The 17,807-nt window shown below is 36.8% G+C and overlaps 1 pseudogene; it reads right to left on the reverse strand.

Annotated features, from left to right (window-relative positions):
* Positions 1-201: 201 nt before the first annotated feature.
* The window catches only part of LOC127438168 (chondroitin sulfate proteoglycan 4-like), a 34,766-nt pseudogene continuing 17,160 nt past the window's right edge, over positions 202-17,807 (reverse strand).

The following is a 17,807-nucleotide window of genomic DNA, read 5'->3' on the forward strand; positions in this document are numbered from 1 at the left end:
GCGGTGAGAGACTCTAAAGGCAAAAAACACAGGAAAAAGACACAAACACAATCTTAAAAAGGAAAAAAAAAAATCCCAAATGTCTAAAATCAATGTATTTCATTTGATTGCTTTATATAAAATGAGTCAAAACATTGAACACAGAATATATCTCAATATGATAAAATTTTGAAGATTTGAAAAGGAGTCAAGATCTGCAGTACATGCGCAGTTTATTGCCAAATAGAACTATTCAGTGCATCATACAAAGGATATATACATGAGGAAAAATAAAAAACATTTCATTTTTGAAAAAACGTTGAACTTTGCTGAAAGAGCAGAAAGATACATACTGTAAATAGAGTATATTTAGTTTCAGCACCAACCTCATATTATGTAAATCTGTTCCATGAAACTTGACTTACAGGTTGTTCGAAATCCAAGTTGCATGATTTGCACAATATGGGGGTCACAGCGGGCATAAAAATACATGTTGCATTTTTAATAACTAAGCTATAAATACACACCACCACATGCCTAAATGTAGTGAAATACAACAATAAATGCACTCTGACTTTGATCACAGCTGCTAAAATTAATTACTGTAATATAACACAAATGGATTTATTCATTTGGACACTTTATGTAGTTCAAAAGTAAAACACAGTCTTTTATTAACCACAAAATAAGAAAAATCAGTGGCAGGAATCCAGTGGTGTTATCACATTACATAATTATTCAAAGAGTTACAACCTCCATGCATGGTATTACTTTTGTAATATTTCCTGATATAACAAAAAAACATTTACATAAACATTAAATTATAACACAGAACAATTAAGTAAAACACACCCAAAATACAGTATATGCATTACCGTTCCATTAAAATGTGCACACTGCTCATTTTCACTTATTTTCTCTTAGTGTCAGTATAAATGTAATTATAATATTTAACAAAATCTATAAATAAATATCCTTGAAGGTTTAAATATTTTCAGTATACAAAGATATATGTACCACATAATGTTATCCCATTTAAATGGTTTCAGTGTCATATCATCACAGTGTATTTTAATTGCTTTTCTGATCTGAGATAGACACAAAATCTACTTTAAACGCCTAGTCTCTCTTGTGTCTTGACTTTGTGTATTCAGCAAGCAAACAAAAATCCAATATAACGGTCTGCCAATGATTATAAAAATAAAGGTAACACTTTACAAAAATTGTTTTCATTAACATTAATTTTACAACTTCAGTTAACATGAAATTACAATAAACAATATGTTTACAGCATTTATTAATCTAGGTTCTTGTAAATTTCAACATATGCTAATATATTTTTTCAAATTAAAAGTTGTATAGTGTACGTTAATGCATTATGACCTAAAAATTAACTTAAAAAAAAAAACATTTAATCAAGATTAATAAATGTTAACAAATACAATATTATTGTAAAGTGTAACCAAATTAAAATCAGTTAAAATACTGCGTCTTCAGCTGGCCAATGTTTTCTCCATTAGTAGTAGTTGGTTTCATGTGGAAATATTAATTGTGTACAATATTTGCAAAACATAATGGTTGATATCAATATGTAAATACATGTATAAGCTTATACATGAATAAGCAAAAACCATTTAGATATACTGTATATACAGTATGATATATATAATGTATATACTGTAAATTCCACTATTCATGGACATGTGGTCATTTTTACACAAATGTAAATTCCCTATGGAATTAGCATTTCATTTCATTTCATTAGCAGAGAAAACAGAGAATGATGAATCTGAAGCTTTGAGAGGTCTGTACTCTAACCAAGGTCATAGGTCATACCCAGTACTGATTATTTCACAGGGTGGGGTTGGTGGTCCTGTAAAGCTGTGAAACTTCAGGCTCCAGGTCTCCAAAAGAGCACAGAGATGAGGGCTGACCATACAGGGAGTTTCCAGCTCTGGTTTGCAGTCTGGTTATGGTAGAACTCCCAGAGGTGCTTGGGTTGAGAGGAGTGACAGTTATAGTGGGGACTGTTGCATTCCACTTTGGCTGATCCTGATAGGATGGGTCAACTGGCTCAGGTACTGATGTACTCTTTAAAGGCTTTTTCCTCCAGTTCCGCCTTAAGAGCAGCAGAAAAGCAAGTAGAGGCAATAGGAGGATCAATGAGTTTGAGAAGCCCGTCTGGGTTACTGATTCCACTTTCACTGGGGTATTATTTACAGGATAAACCTCCTCTATCCCTTGTGTTGGTTTTGGGATAGCGGTATCAATATCACTGCTGTCTGAGTTACCCCATCGGTTCCGACCCTTGAATCTTGATTTGGTCACCCGTCATGTCGATTGCACAGAGCGAAATGTTGAAGATGGAGCAGAGCCCATCACAGTGGTTTAGATAAGAAACACAGGTCTGATTGTGGATACTGGGATTATTGTTGACATCACAAAAGTAGGAAGATAGGGTATGATGTCGAAGGTGAAAACCCCCTGGCAGGTTGGACATTATTAGCTTTAAGCACAAATCCAAGAGAGTCATTTACTTCCTGGACTCCTGTCAGATTCGCCCTCAACTCAATGGCCAGTCTTTCCTGCTGTAGCTCACTGAAAGTGAAAGACTTCACAGATTCAGCTTTCTTCCCATTGCTGCCAGTTGCCCGGACAATCCTGGGGATGACATAATTTCAAACAACGGGTCACTGCCACTCAACAAAGCCAGTTCAGACACATTCAGAAAGTGCGGCTTCAGCTTAATTCGAATTCCATTTGGAATTTTTGCTCCTTCTGTGTACTTAATTAGGGGTTTCACAGTAATATTCACTACTTGATTAGTTAGGTTTGCCTCTGTTGTGAAGGCAGTGAACTCAAAGTTATCATGAGAAGACACAAGGTTGACCATGTGGTAACTCAACTTCTGCAACTGGAGATCTTCTTGACTGAAAACATTGACCTCTTCGTTGTCCAGTAGAAGTTTACCGTACTGTGGTGGTACTGTAATTTTATAATGGACAGTAGAGTTTTTACCATTGGTCATGGCAGTTAAGTGTGACTGTGTGAGTACCACAGAGGTGTGTCCTTGGTCCAGTAGCACCTCTGTGTTGTTTGCAAGCGAAACTATGATCTCCATTACTTCCAGGTTGAAGAGTTTATACAACGGACGATGATGGCCATCAGTGACGCTGAAGTAGAACGCTCCAGATGCAAGACTGCCATCATGGACAAAGTACAACTCTCCATTATCGATCTGAGCCTGAGAGAAGGAATCCACTGACTCATTTAAGCACTCTGCGATGGCAAGGAAACCATTACTAGTTTTACTTATGACAGTGTACTGGATTTCATTGGGTAGATTATCCGAGTCTATCACATGCAAGTTGTTGGATCCGATAGCCACGGTGTTGCCCTGGACAACTTTAAGGCTGGGGGCTTTGGCCTTCAGAACAGGTGGCTGATCATTTACAGGGGTAACAGTGATGTTGAAAGATTCTGACACTACCTCTGAGTCATCTAGGGGGCCTGTTGGTGGTTTGCTCTTCAGAGATACACATCAAATTCAAAATGGTCATGGGTGGTCTCAGAGTTGTCATGATGGTACTTGATTCCATACTTGTTGAGAATGAACTGAGAGAAATTTGTTTTTTCTTTTGTGAGATTTCATTCTCCAACAGTGATGACACCATGCTGTGGTAGAGTTGTGACCTGGTACCAAATCTCATAAGAACTGCACTTTGATTCATGCTGCTTAGTTATGAGATTGGACGCATCCAGCATTGATTTGTCAATCAGCACGTTATCCCCCTCAGTTACACCCACACCTGTATATATATATATATATATATATATATATATATATATATATATATATATATATATATATATATTTAAAGAAAGATGAATTGTTATTTTCTTAGACAAATGCTTACATTTAACTGGTGCAAAGATCATTTTTGGTGGATGGATGAGGTGCGAAAATCACAAGTTCACGCAGATTTTTCTTGCAGAGTAACTGCAGTTGAAGTTCCTCACATAAATTTTGGTTATGTCCTACTAAATCTGACTACCAGAAAGTGTCCAAATACTTATATATATAAAAAAAAAATGTATCACTTGAAACTTAAAACTTATTTTTGTTAAATGTTTTGCTTGAAAAGTGTGTTTGTGCTCTGTTTCTTTAAAATAAATGCCACCTGGTTTGATATTTTGTTGTATAATGCAAAGTCCATATACTTTTGGGGGGCACTATATTATGTTTTGTCCAGCAATTCATTTTTAGTTTTTACTTGTCTACTAAATTACAATGAAAATAGATGGGTTCTTCTTACAGTTTGGGCTCTTTAAGCACTGTGAACTTCTAGAACATAAATTCTTGTTAAAAAAAACATTTCACACTATTTCCAGCAATATACATCAAAAGAGATTGTAATTTTTGTCAGTTTTTTCTCAAAGTCATGAAAATTCCCACCACAGTTTAATTTTCACCACATCTCAAATTCTATAGTGTGTCTAATAAAATTCAGTATCGCAAATGACAATGATGGAAATTACATTTTTAATGTTTTTGGAATAAATCTCATTTATAAATAATAAAGAATAAAGACTCCTTTGTCTTGCTAGGGCTAATTTCATAGCTAACATTTGATGTATCCTAAATACACATTATTAAATAATATTTTCACACTTTTTGCATCATTTGGCAAAATTACATCTTAATTAGAAATGATGCCTAATGAAAATATCCTCCTCACAAGTGATATTTACTTTGTTTTTTTCTTCTTTTTTTCTTCAAACATCACTTCCAAAAATATTTTTCAAACATGTAACAGTTTATATTTTTATAATGAATTTTCAAAGTTTTAAAACTGTAAAATCTATAAATAAAATTAATTTGAAAAGTATCAAAAATAAATGATTGATGCCTGGTAAAAAGTTTACATGTTTTAATGTGAACTTCATGTTAAAAAAAATTACAAATATTGAAATTTGTTTGTTTGAATAAAAATCAACCCATGAGACATGAAATCTTGGAAAGAAACACCACATAGAATTTAAATAAATGGCTGGATTGTTACTTTCTTTATGCTTTGGAACTGGACTTTGTTTACCATCAACCAGATAAGATTGTCAGACTGTACCTTTGTTTTTGAGGAGCACAGAACTTTGTTCAGGTCCAGCATTTTTGTATGAAATGTCAATGTCAAATGTCTGCATTTCAAGCGTAGCAGGAGGGGATGACATAGTAAATGTGAACTTGTCTATTGTTGTCCATCCCAAAGAGGTCACATGACTCTGCTCATATGCCACTTCGCCCTCATCCACCTGTAATGATGACAGTTTGAGTGAAATAGATTTTCTCCAAAAGCATGCAAAGCACAAGTAAACATGCCCTCTAATTCCTGGAATAAGAAATGACTGTAAAATATTATTTCCCGGTGTTTTCCACATACCAACACAGTGTCATAACCACATTTGGAGAGTCAGCACAAGCATACCCATACCTATTGCCTTACTAACTAGGACATGCAACATTTGCTTTGAAGTTTGATGTGCTCTCAGACTATGCTCATAGTAAATGTATAATTTATTGCCCTGCACTCTGCTATGCATGGCATAGATTTAGAAAGAGGAGTTGGCAGCACTCACCATTTGTTGTGTAAAGGATGAGATATCTACTGTGGACTTGTCTGCCTGTACATTAACTAGTTTTCCAAATTTTGGAAAATTGATTACAGTAAAATAAATGGTTCGATTTGAGATGCTGTTATTGTCATTAGTTACTGCCTGAAGAATCTCTTTTGAAATCAGGGATAGGGAGCCTAGATGAAAAAAGAACATAAGAATTACCCTGGATGAAACTTGGCAACTGGAAACTTCCAAAACAACAGCAATTGTCTGGCTTGTGCTATAAACAAAACCACTTTTTTGGTGCATGGTAGCTTAGATGCTTTGAAATTTGAATCTTTAGCTTTTTTGCTGCAAGTTTTACAAAAGTGAATCTAAGTGTTTCTAAGTGTGCAGATGAACCAGAAATTACAAGCAATTAAAAATGGCAAGTTACTTCTATATTTGCTAAACACAGGCAGAAAGGTATTTCAAGATCCTATTTCAGATCACTTTTAGGTTTAAAGCACAGTAGAGGTACTGCTTTGAGATGAATTTGAACTATAAAAACAGGATTTTGCTAAAATACACTACTGATTCTGTAATAAGAATTTCAATAATGGAAAGTCATTCGTTCTGAATGAAATGTATTGACATTTTCCTGTTGTGTTTTACCAATCAACTGAGGCCATGACAACTCACTCAGCACAGTACCACAAGAATAGCTTACAGAATGTGGCATTGAGAAGCACTTGTGCTCACACACATGGACATCAACAATTCTATACAGAATAATGAGTCTTTTGGGCAAACTATAAATAAACAGAATTGTTTAACATTTTCTGTGAATGCTATTTTATTTTTAATTTCTGGAACTATTCCAAATTCCTGCCTGTGTTAAACAACAAAAGCAAATGAGGAATAAAGGCCCCCCTCCCCCCCCCAAAAAAACAAACACACACAAGAGAATAACTTCAGGGAAAAACGGAAAATAAACCGTAATGAACTCCATGAACACATACATTTAGTTCATTAAAAGTTGAGCACTTTTGTGAACATGACTTTTGTGATGCTACCTTTTAGTTCAACGTTGCTACAGTTAGCCACAATTGAGAACAGACGCAGCAGCTGTTAGTGAAACTGTCTCAGACAAAGCAACGTGTGGAAACTTTTTTAGCTCTAGTATTAAATCGGGCATATGACTAAGTGTTTCTAAATTAAGGAAATGACTGTAGTCTAATAACTTTAAGGACTTTTTACTGAGATCTGTTCTACCACTGAGCTATTTATACCTTGACAGTTAAAGTAGTTTTGTTATTACATGGATTGGTTGCACAAGGATTAAGAAACCATTAAACGATATGTTGATGGTCAGACAGAGACAAAGAAGTCTTTACTGGCTACAAGTGGTTGGAGAGTCATGTTTGTTGACTTTATACTGAGCAGAAGGGAGGTGTCATATATAGTGCACTGACTTGGCACGCAAATGAGCCATTTCTCCAGATGCTAAACTCACTACTGTGAAGAACATGAAATGTTATTTTACCCTTAAATCCATAAAAAGGGATGCAGGAGCTAATATGTTCTAATAGATCAAAACTGACCAGGACTAAATATAAACCTTGGAATAAAAACATGGAGGCCTATTTGTTTTGTCATGAGATTGATTTCTGCTTTCATTCTTATATCATCCACAATTTGATATTATAGATATATTAAAGGTGCACTCAGTAAGATTAGTTGAAGTTGTGCGGATACCTAGCGGCATAGATGCAACATCACACAAAAGCTTTCAGTTACTGATGTCATTGTAAAAAATGCTCTATTTGCAGTCAGCCTTCATTAATTTATTCTGTGAGTGACAGCATCCAGTAACAAGGGATTATTTAAATAAAATTAGCAATATTCGGCTGATCATATGATCTCAACATGGCGGCACTCATGAATGTGTGTTCAGCACCATATAGAAGGCAGCTACCTATTCTCTAACACTGAAATGGCTAGAGTCTTCTTCTCATGTGTGTATATATTATTTTAAACATATTTTTCTTTTTTAACATATTTTTCAACAATGAGGTTCTACTATTACTATTTCTTTCTTATTACAATTTTAGTAATATGCAAAAAAAATAAAAAAATAAATCTCCATAAATCTGGTCACTGTGTGTGACAGAATAGTTCAATTTAGTGCTTAAACATAATTTACTGTGTGCTTGCAAGAGTTAATCAGTGTTACCTGGAACCACCTTGAGAGGTCCAGCCTTCTCTAGAGTAAGAACCAGGGCACGAGCTGTAATACTGAATATCTGCCTGGAAGCAAAGTTCATACCATCATTCACTTGGAAGTTAAAGCCTCCAGACATAGGACCTGAGAAGCAGAACAGAGCAAACACTTGTCAGGAATTTAAATAGTTTACAGTGCACTGCACCATGAGTATAAACTAAAACCTTGTCACAAAATGTAATGACTCATTATAATTTGATAACATCTCATGTTGCCCACATCTTTAAAACAGCAGTTTAACATGCAGTCAGAAGGATCATTCGAACTAACTCTAATTTTCCTTCATACCTACCTTCTCTAGGTCAAAAATACCTACATTTAGTATTACCCTCATTTAGTAAGTAAACAACAGACTGCATAAACCAAATCTGATTGGTGTAAGGATCACTAAAAGATCACTGCACAAGTCATAATTATGACTATTTTATTTATTTATTTATTTATTTTTGTTTTTGTAATTAAATTTTTTTATTAAATCTTACAATAATAAAGAAAAGCAAAAACATATATATATATATATATATATATATATATATATATATATATATATATATACACACACACACAAACAAAATTGACTATTCCCCACATCGATGACCGCCCCATCACCCAAAACACAAAGTTTGAGGCAAAATGAAACCCGAGTGCCCAACACGTCACACACAAAATTCTGAACCATCAACCAGAATTTCTTGATCTCATTACACCACCAAAAAACATGGGCCATGTCTCCATCCTCCGATTGGCATCGCCAGCAGTGTCTTTAATACCAAGCCTATACAATCTAGAGGGGGTCCGATAAAATCTATGTAAAATCTGAATTGCATAAGACACACCCTTTGCATCTCTAGATGCAGACTTGATGTTTTTAAGAATCCTAGCCCACACTCCCTCCTCCAATACCAAGTTGAAATCTTTCTCCCGTAATCTCTTGATAGAAGTTAAAGCTCCGCCCCCCCAGACACTGAATTAGCAGGGAGTAATACACTGATGCCTCATGACCTTTTCCAAAAGCAGTAATCAGCACTCCCAGAGTATCTGCCGCTTTAGGGGGGTGTATGCTACTCCCAAAAATAGTACAGAGTAGGTGGCACAATTGTAAATACCTATACAGAGATCTGGGGATCCCAAAATGTTGAACCAAATTTTTAAAAGATCTCAACACCCCATTCTCATATAGGTCACCGAATGTATTAACCTCCCTCACAATCCACTCTGACCAGCAGAAAGGGGACTTTTATTAATACATAATTTTGGGTTCTGCCATATGCTCAAGGCAACAGTTAAATAAATGTCCGAATTAAACACTCTGGACACGTCTGTCCATACCGAGTGCAAATGCGAAATAACGGGGTGTACCTTAACTTCTCTGATTAGATTGACAGAGAGGCTTTGCAATGGCGAAATAGGGGCAAGAACTTCCTGTTCAATACCAAACTAGGGAGGGGCTCTCTCAGGTGGAATTGACTAATGAGCCAAATGTCTGAGACCGAATGCATAATAATAAAACAAAATCTTGGGTAGGCCTAGCCCACCATTGTCAATTGGCCTTTGTAACTTATTGAAATGTAATCTGAGACACTTACCATTCCAAATGAAGGACTTTGCTATGCAATCAAATAGCTTGCAATAAGAGAGGGGTCATCTACAGGGAGAGATTGTAGCAGGAGGTTACATTTTGGAATACAATTCATTTTAATAACATTAACCTTCCCAATCATAGATAAATGTAATGAAGCCCACCTGCCCACATCGCTTGAAAACCTTTTTATTAGGGGATCAAAATTAACTAACTAAATCAGACAAATTAGCTGGGAATAAAATGCCCAAATACTTAATACCCTGTTTGGGCCACTGGAAGGTGCCCGGCTGGAAAGCCATTACTGGGCAGTATGCTGTCAGAGCCAAAGCTTCGGATTTAAACCAATTAACTCTGTATCCTGAGAAATTAGAAAAGGAATTAATAATTCTGTGGAGGCAAGGCATAGATCTAGTGGGGTCGGAGACGAATAAAAAGCTTATGTGCCACACCTCCCGCCACCACCCCTGGAAAATCATCTTCCCTTCTTATTGCGGCTGCTAATGGATCCAGGGCAAGACAGAACAATAATGGGGAAAGAGGGCAACCCTGCCGGGTGCCCCTATCCAGAGTAAAATAATCTGAAATTAATCCATTTGTTTGTACCACCGCTACAGAGTGTCTATATAGTAACTTAATCCATCTAATAAAAGTATTCCCAAACCTGTATATTTCTAAAATCTTAAAAAGATAATCCCATTCTACCATATCAAACGCCTTTTTGACTCTGGCAGCAACCAGAGTCTGATCATTCACCACTGACCACATAACATTGATGAAACGCATAATGTTATCAGAAGAGCTGTGGCCCAGAATAAACCCCACCTGATCTATATGTATAAGAGATGTCATAACCTTACTTAATCGATTAGCCAAAATTTTTGACAACATTTTTACATCTAGTTGGATCAGGGAGATTGCACGGTTTTACACTCGCTTGGATCTTTGTCCTTTTTAAGAATCAGACTGATCCGGGCTTGTGTCATGGTTGGCGGAAGCTTTCCATTATTTAATGATTCAGTATAAACTTCTAACGAAAGTGGAGCCAGTTCTGTAGCATAAAATCGAAAAAATTCAGCGGTAAAGCCATCTGGCCCCGGAGCCTTGCCTGTAGGCAGGGCCTTAATTACCTCGTCAAGCTCCTCCAAGTTTATCTCAGAATCAAGATCATTTTTTTGCTCAGTCGTCAGTTTAGGGAGATCTAATGGTTCCACAAAGTTTCTAATATCTTCATCAGTAGACAAAGACTTGGAACTATAAAGATGAAGATAGAATTCTTTAAAAGCATTATTAATATCAATAGCTGAGGTAAAAATTTCACCACCAGCAGATTTCACTGAGGGAATGGTAGAAAAAGACTCTCTCTGCTATATATATCTAGCCAAAAGCTTTCCTGCTTTGTCCCCCGACTCAAAGTATGACTGTCTTGCACTGAATAGCCAAAACTCCACCTTCCATGACAAAATAGTATTATATATGTATTTCAATCGAGTCAATTCTCTGAGGCCATCAGACGACATTCGGCACTTCAGTTCTGTCTTGGTACTTTTAATATTCTGTTCCAACTCCACGAGTTCTCGTGCTTTGGATTTTTTGATGAATGAGGCATACTGAATGATCCGACCCCTAAGAACAGCCTTAAGTGCCTCCCAAGCCATGCCCACAGAGAATACTGAGGACCAGTTGGTCTCCATATAAACACTGATTTCAGCCTTTAACATTTGTTGGAAATCAGGATTTTGAAAAAAGGGATACATAAAAGCATCAACTACATGATTTCTTTTTCTCCATATGTGGCAACACCTTTTAAACTCACCAGGGCGTAATCTGAGACTAAGATGTTTCCAATTGAGCAATCAACAACCGATGAAATGAGGAACTTAGATATAAAAAAAAAAAAAAAATCTATTCTAGAATAAATCTTATGGACTGATGAAAATTTTTTATAGTCCCTAACAGATGGGTTGAAAAGTCTCCAAATATCTGTAAGACCAAGATTTTTACACATCCTGTGAGGTGTCAGTTTTGCTCTAGGGGACTTGCACACTTTTGCTTCACTATGATCAAGGACTGAGTCCATCAAAAGATTAAAGTCTCCTCCCAATATTATATCATGAGGGGTGCCAGCAGCTTGCAACTTCCCTTCAAGATCTATAAAAAAGCCCTGATCATCAGTGTTAGGTGTGTAAATATTAGCCAAAATCAACCTTTGCCCCTGAATTTCTGCTAAAACTATAATGACTCTTCCTAATTTATCTTTAATCTGTTTGAGACATTTGAATTGTTGATGCTTACTTATCAGTGTAATGACTCCCCTGCTCTTACTTGAGCCAGCACTAAAGAAAACATGTCCACCCCATATCTTCCCAAATTTTTCAGCTTCCTGCAGGGAAAGATGCATTTCTTGAAGAAATACAATATCATATTTCTTACGTTTAAGAAAATAAATAACCTTCCTTCTTTTTATGGGGTGCCCCAACCCATTTACACTCAACATGGAGAGAGACAATCCACTCATATTAACATCTGACATTTTGACATATTAGAAAAAAATAGATTGTGTGTCAAAAATAAAATTATAAAGACCACATTCCAACATTAGTGCCACAGTCAAACCTCGAACTTTCCCCAAAACAAAACAAACAGAAAAAAGAAAACGTGAGCATTAATCCCACGCACGACAGACCAACGGTGGCCATCCCACTATACTCAAACAGTCCATGTATGCCTGCAAGAGCCCCCGCGACAACTTTGCCATTGGATTGCTCAAGTCCGGTGCTTCTGTACAAATTTTGGGAGACAGAATTACATAACAGAAAATCACAAAACTGTCTCAAAGGTGTGTTCCTCCACAAAAAAAAAAAAACAAAAAAAACATTCCAGCTACTAGTGGGACCAGCACACAAATAAATAAATAAATAAATAATAAAGCCGTTCAGTTTCCTCGAATGTTTAGTGAGCCGGCTGTTCATGAGTGCAGGAGATGACCTAATCATTCCAATGTCAAAACAAAACAAACTCCATCCAATAGGAGGCATAAGCACAAAGAACGAGCAGATTCATCCACAACTGTCCCGAAGGAGTGTTATTCCACAAAACAAACTCCAGCCGCTAGGTGGAACCAGCACAAAAAGAAACCAAAAAGGCACCCAGCTTCCTCGGACGGTCAAATGTATGTTCAGTGAGACAAGCCCACTTGGAGGCACGTGAGAAACACACCATGACTTCCTCAGTCCATTGATTTTATGAAAGACATCGCTTGTTGTGGGCATGTAAATATTTTGTGGCCATCCTTAGTGTTTATTCTCAATTTGGCCAGGAACTTCAGTGTAAAAGTGACCCTTCATCGATGCAAAAGTTTCTTGAAGTTGTGTTACTACACAAAACAAACTCCAGCCGCTAGGTGGAACCAACACAAAAAGAAACAAAATGGCACCCAGCTTCCTCAGACAGTCGAGTGTATGTACAGCGAGTCAAGCTCACTTGGGGGCCACATGAGAAACATCAAATGGTTTACTCACCCATTGTTTCTATGAAAGACAATGCTTGCTGTGGGTATGTAAATATTTTGCAGCCATCCTTAGTATCTATTCTCAATTTGGCCGGAACCATCAGAGCAAAAGCCATCTTCCCTTAATGTAAGAGTTTCTTGCATTCCTTCGATCACGTGTCTCTCTTGTCGAATTCACAATATCTGGGAACAAGAAAATGCTGTGATTCTTCCAAGAAAGCTTTCCTTTGATCCTCGCCTTGCGCAACATGAGATCTTTATTGGATGATCTCAGAAATTTGGCCAGAATTCATCGGGGCCTGTCTCCCTCAGCCGATCTCCGAGCCGGGACTCTGTGAGCTCGCTCAATTTCCAGCTTATGGCCTGTTATGTCGAGCAGACTCAGGAAGAGCTCGTCTAGGAATTTCACCATATCTCTGCCTTCTTCATGCTCAGGAATTCCAACAATTCGGACACTGTTTCGCCGATTACGATTCTCAAGGTCTTCCAACTTTTCCCAAACATGCTGCAAATCTACTTTGGTCGCTAGCGGATTAGCAGCTAATTCCCTCTCTGATGACTCCAGACAATCGATCCGTCTCTCGATGTCCCTGATTCTTGTAACCAACTCAGAGAATTTATTTTCCATCACAGTAATCGATCGATGTATTACTGCAAGATCCTCTAAGTCAGCAACAACTTTCATCAGCATCACAGACATGCTCGCCAGTTGCCGTTGAATTTCTACCGCCGCACTTTCCAAACCAAGTCCCTGGTCTGCGGGCCCAACAGAGGCACCAGCTTGAGCATGTAAGTGTCTTTTAATGTCTCCAGAGCCCAAGGATTTTGAATTCTTTGCCATGTTGACTTCAAAGAACAGATATGTAGCAGGGTGTATCGAATCTCACTGGTTTATGACATAAAAATAATTAAAAACTAGCAAAGTGCGCAGAGCTATCCATGATTATGACTATTAAAATTAGACCTCCAATAAACCAAAAAGTCAGTTTTGGGCCTTCTAGAGTGCCATCAGCTTGCTTTAAAGAAAAGTTTATCTATAATAGTAAGACAAAGCACTCATGGCCTTTTCAAGTACCTTTTTGTATAAATACAGTTTACAAACTCTGACCATTAGAAGAGGTTGAAATTCCATTTTCACTGCTTTCATTAATAAATACTTAAATTTTATTCTGTACGGAGCATGTGGAATAAAGTATATGTAAGTATATCTATATTTATGTCTAAAATGCATAAACTAGTTATTCTGTGCCACTGTTACACTTTTCCCTCTTTTCTCAAAAAAAGGACAATTCTGTATAATGATTTGATGCGCACTGCTAAACACTGTTTCTAGTGGTTAGAGGTGTCATACTATAACACAGACCATGTCAAAACATAGGACATAAGGTTGTTTTTATATATCTTAAGAAGGCTGCGTATGATATCTCTCACCACTATGCATGAAAAGCAGCTTCCGCTGGTCAATGTGAGCTTGAGTAAAGTTCATAACTGGCCTGTTGGGCGCACTCTTCACAGCCAGATGCCCATTGCTGGGTTGGGTAATGATGTACTCCAGTTGCTCAGGGGGTGTGTCCTCATCTTCTGCATTCAGATCCTCGGGGGTGATCTCTGTGACTGACTCAACCCACACCTGAATTGATCATACAAATAATGAAGCACATTTTAGTGTCGGAAAGGTTGGTGGTTGATACAAATACCCTGAAATGTAACTGGCATATTGTTAGATCAAGAGGAAAATGTAAAGTTTAATATGTTAAATACAAAGTTTGAAACCCCTGAATAACATGCTTCAACTGGGACACTCTTCTAATCTTAGAGGTTTATGCCACTTTATTCATGTGAAGTCATGTACTGATTGAATCTTACACCAACCATTCACAGTTTAGGGAAAACAACCCTCATTCAACTAATCATATTTTTATCTCCATATATGACTATATATGACTTTCGTTTACAAAGAGGAATGAGATAAGCCTTTTTAAATATTTAAATACAGTTAAAAAGAAACATTCGTTCTTGAATGCATGTTTGGATGTAATCTGGTCAATTAAAATGGGTTTGTATGATTAATTGAAAAAAGTACAAAAACAACTTTTAGTAGATTTTGATTTTGCAAATTCAATTTCATTCTTTTTTTCATACAATATAATTTAACCAGGGACCTTCATTAGTCATGAGGGGTGTAATATTCTAAACCCCTTTTGAGCATTACAGTAAGTAATTAAATAAAATATATCTGATTGTCATCATTCCTAATAAAACTGAGCACACTGTACCTGCATTTCAAAAGTAGCAGTAGTGAGCCACCTTGTGGGCATTATAAATATTTAAATGCAATTGCATTTTAAAGCATTTCTTATAGCATTTAATGATTTCAGTTCTTTTTTCGAGTCAGACTAGGCTAGATTAACCTACTATAAGCACACTGTTTTAGCTTTAGCTTTAAACTATTTCTAAGGGTCTTTCAGCAGACAAATCTCTTAAGTTCAAAACCATGACACTGAAATTTCTTGAGGAATGTGAAGCATTTGTGGCAGCCATTCTGGAGTCCTGCGTACTGTCTGTGACAAGAGTCTTTAAGTTAAAGCCAATTATTTACATGTATAGAAGTAGTGGCATGGCCTTATGGGTCTCAGAAACAACTGTGTACTTGTCTCCATTCCTCTATGACCAAAGATCAACAACATGGAGACCAATGAAAAAAAAAAATCAATTTGTGGGCCACTTTACAAAGACAAACACTAAAGTATTGAATAATTACACAAATTGTGTACATTTAGTGCTCCACAGTTAACTTACTCCATAACATGTTCTTAGGATTGGAACCTTTGCTGACCTCAGTATGGGAATATAAAAAGAGCGAGGTTTATATATAGTAATCTCACCCTGAGGACGCTGTAGGCTGTAATGACTGGAGGCTCATCATTTACAGCTGTGACTTGAACATACACAGTCCATGGTGCACTGTGTTTTCGCAGGTCTGTGTCATTTGCTGTGACTGTGAAGTGGTCTTCTAAGGTCTCTGTGTTGTCATGGACATAATAAATAAACTTCTGCTCCACCTAAATCAGTGCCATGTAAGAAATAAGAAGACATTACATAAGTAAATCTTTAAAGGCTTGTTGTTAAGAAAAACTGACTAACTCACTCGCTCGCTCGCTCACTCACTCACTCACTCACTAACTAACTAACTTTATCTTCCCTGCTGAAAAAAACAGCTAAGACCAGTATGAATTACCATATTGGTCCAGCCTGGTTTATACTGTTTAGTGCTAGTCTGGTGCTGGTACAGCTGATGGATCTGCTGTTCACAGATAAACTTATAAAGCTGATAAAGCTGACTGACCAGCACGATCTCTCTGCTGAAGATGGCTGACCAAGAAAGTCTTGCTGGACACCTAATTAGGCGAGGACACCAGCATCCAAAACACAATATACAGTATGCTGGTAGTGTTGTTGGGTAGTAATGGACTACATGTAATCTGGATTATATAATCATGTTTAAAAAATCAATGTACTCATAATTAGAATACATTCAATTTTCAAATGTGCTTAATCAGATTACAGTTACTTTTTCATAACAGTACCTACCAGTTTTGACTTACAAAGCATTACCAATGGAATTCAGGGACTGACAAATTGCAAAAATCTTTTTTGATGTTTAATGAAAGTGTTTAAAGGATGTTAAATTGGTACTTAATATGCTAATCAAGTTTTTTGACCTTTTAAATTAATTACTAATCACCATTTTCACAACTAAGAAATAAATGTTTATTGTGAATGCAATTAACTATAAATTACTATAAGAATGATTACAAATGAGAACATGTGTACTTATAATATTGTTTATGAGTTTTGAGTGATTGTTTGTCTCTTTTCATAGCCCATTTTTCGATACAGGATGTTCAGTTTGGGGAAAATGTTACCTGTTTCCTTGTAAAGTAGGTTGTAGGTATCCCTCTAAAACGTGAATTCTCAATGCGGCCATGCATGGGACACTCTGAGATATAGTAAACAAAATTGAGGCCAGAGAAATGTGGGTTGCTTATTCTGATGATCTCCTCTGTGAGTGTTTTAGATGCTCCTTCCTTCAGAGTGATATTAGACACCTCAATGGGTATGAGGCGTGGGATGATATCCACAGACATGATGATGTCACTGACCTCAGCGACCCCGTTGCTGGCCTCCAGAGTGAGTGAATCACTCATTTGGCCAGGCTCCACCTGGACATAATGAATGTTGCCAGCATTAACATCCTGTTGGGAAAAGGTAACCAATGGGTCCTCTTGTGTTCCTTGGTACTGGTCTTCAAAAGAACGATGCAGATATCCATTAGATGGAGCAACTGTGACGGTGAAGGTTATTTCCGAGGGTGAACTAGCCTCATGAGTGACCTGAAGAGAAACAGACAGTACAATATTTATATATAAATATTTATATATAAATATATATGTCTATATACTGTATTTCCAGCAATATAACAGCTCACAAACAGTAAAACCTATAACAGAATTCCCTTTATGCAGCAATATAAATCATTATGACCAAATTCTCCACTATAAAGGCTAGGGTATACTTAGTTTTTCTGCGTGCTGTTTATTCTCGTACATGGTCAAGCGCTCAGCCTTTCAAACTACTCTTTTGACCGTAAGCCCATACAGATTTCTTTTAAAGTATATGCACTATGACTGCTTTGTGATATTTTTAGTACAGTCAATGGCAGGCACATGTGCAGGACTGTCCACATGTCTGAAAAAACTAATCTCCATATTGACAGTCCACAGATACTGTGCTGATGACGAAATTTGCGTCTTGTGCACTGTGCGAGGCATACCGGCACACAGAAAACGAAAGTATACTTT

Source organism: Myxocyprinus asiaticus, chromosome 4 (genome assembly GCF_019703515.2).
Source record: "Myxocyprinus asiaticus isolate MX2 ecotype Aquarium Trade chromosome 4, UBuf_Myxa_2, whole genome shotgun sequence".
Taxonomy (NCBI): domain Eukaryota; kingdom Metazoa; phylum Chordata; class Actinopteri; order Cypriniformes; family Catostomidae; genus Myxocyprinus; species Myxocyprinus asiaticus.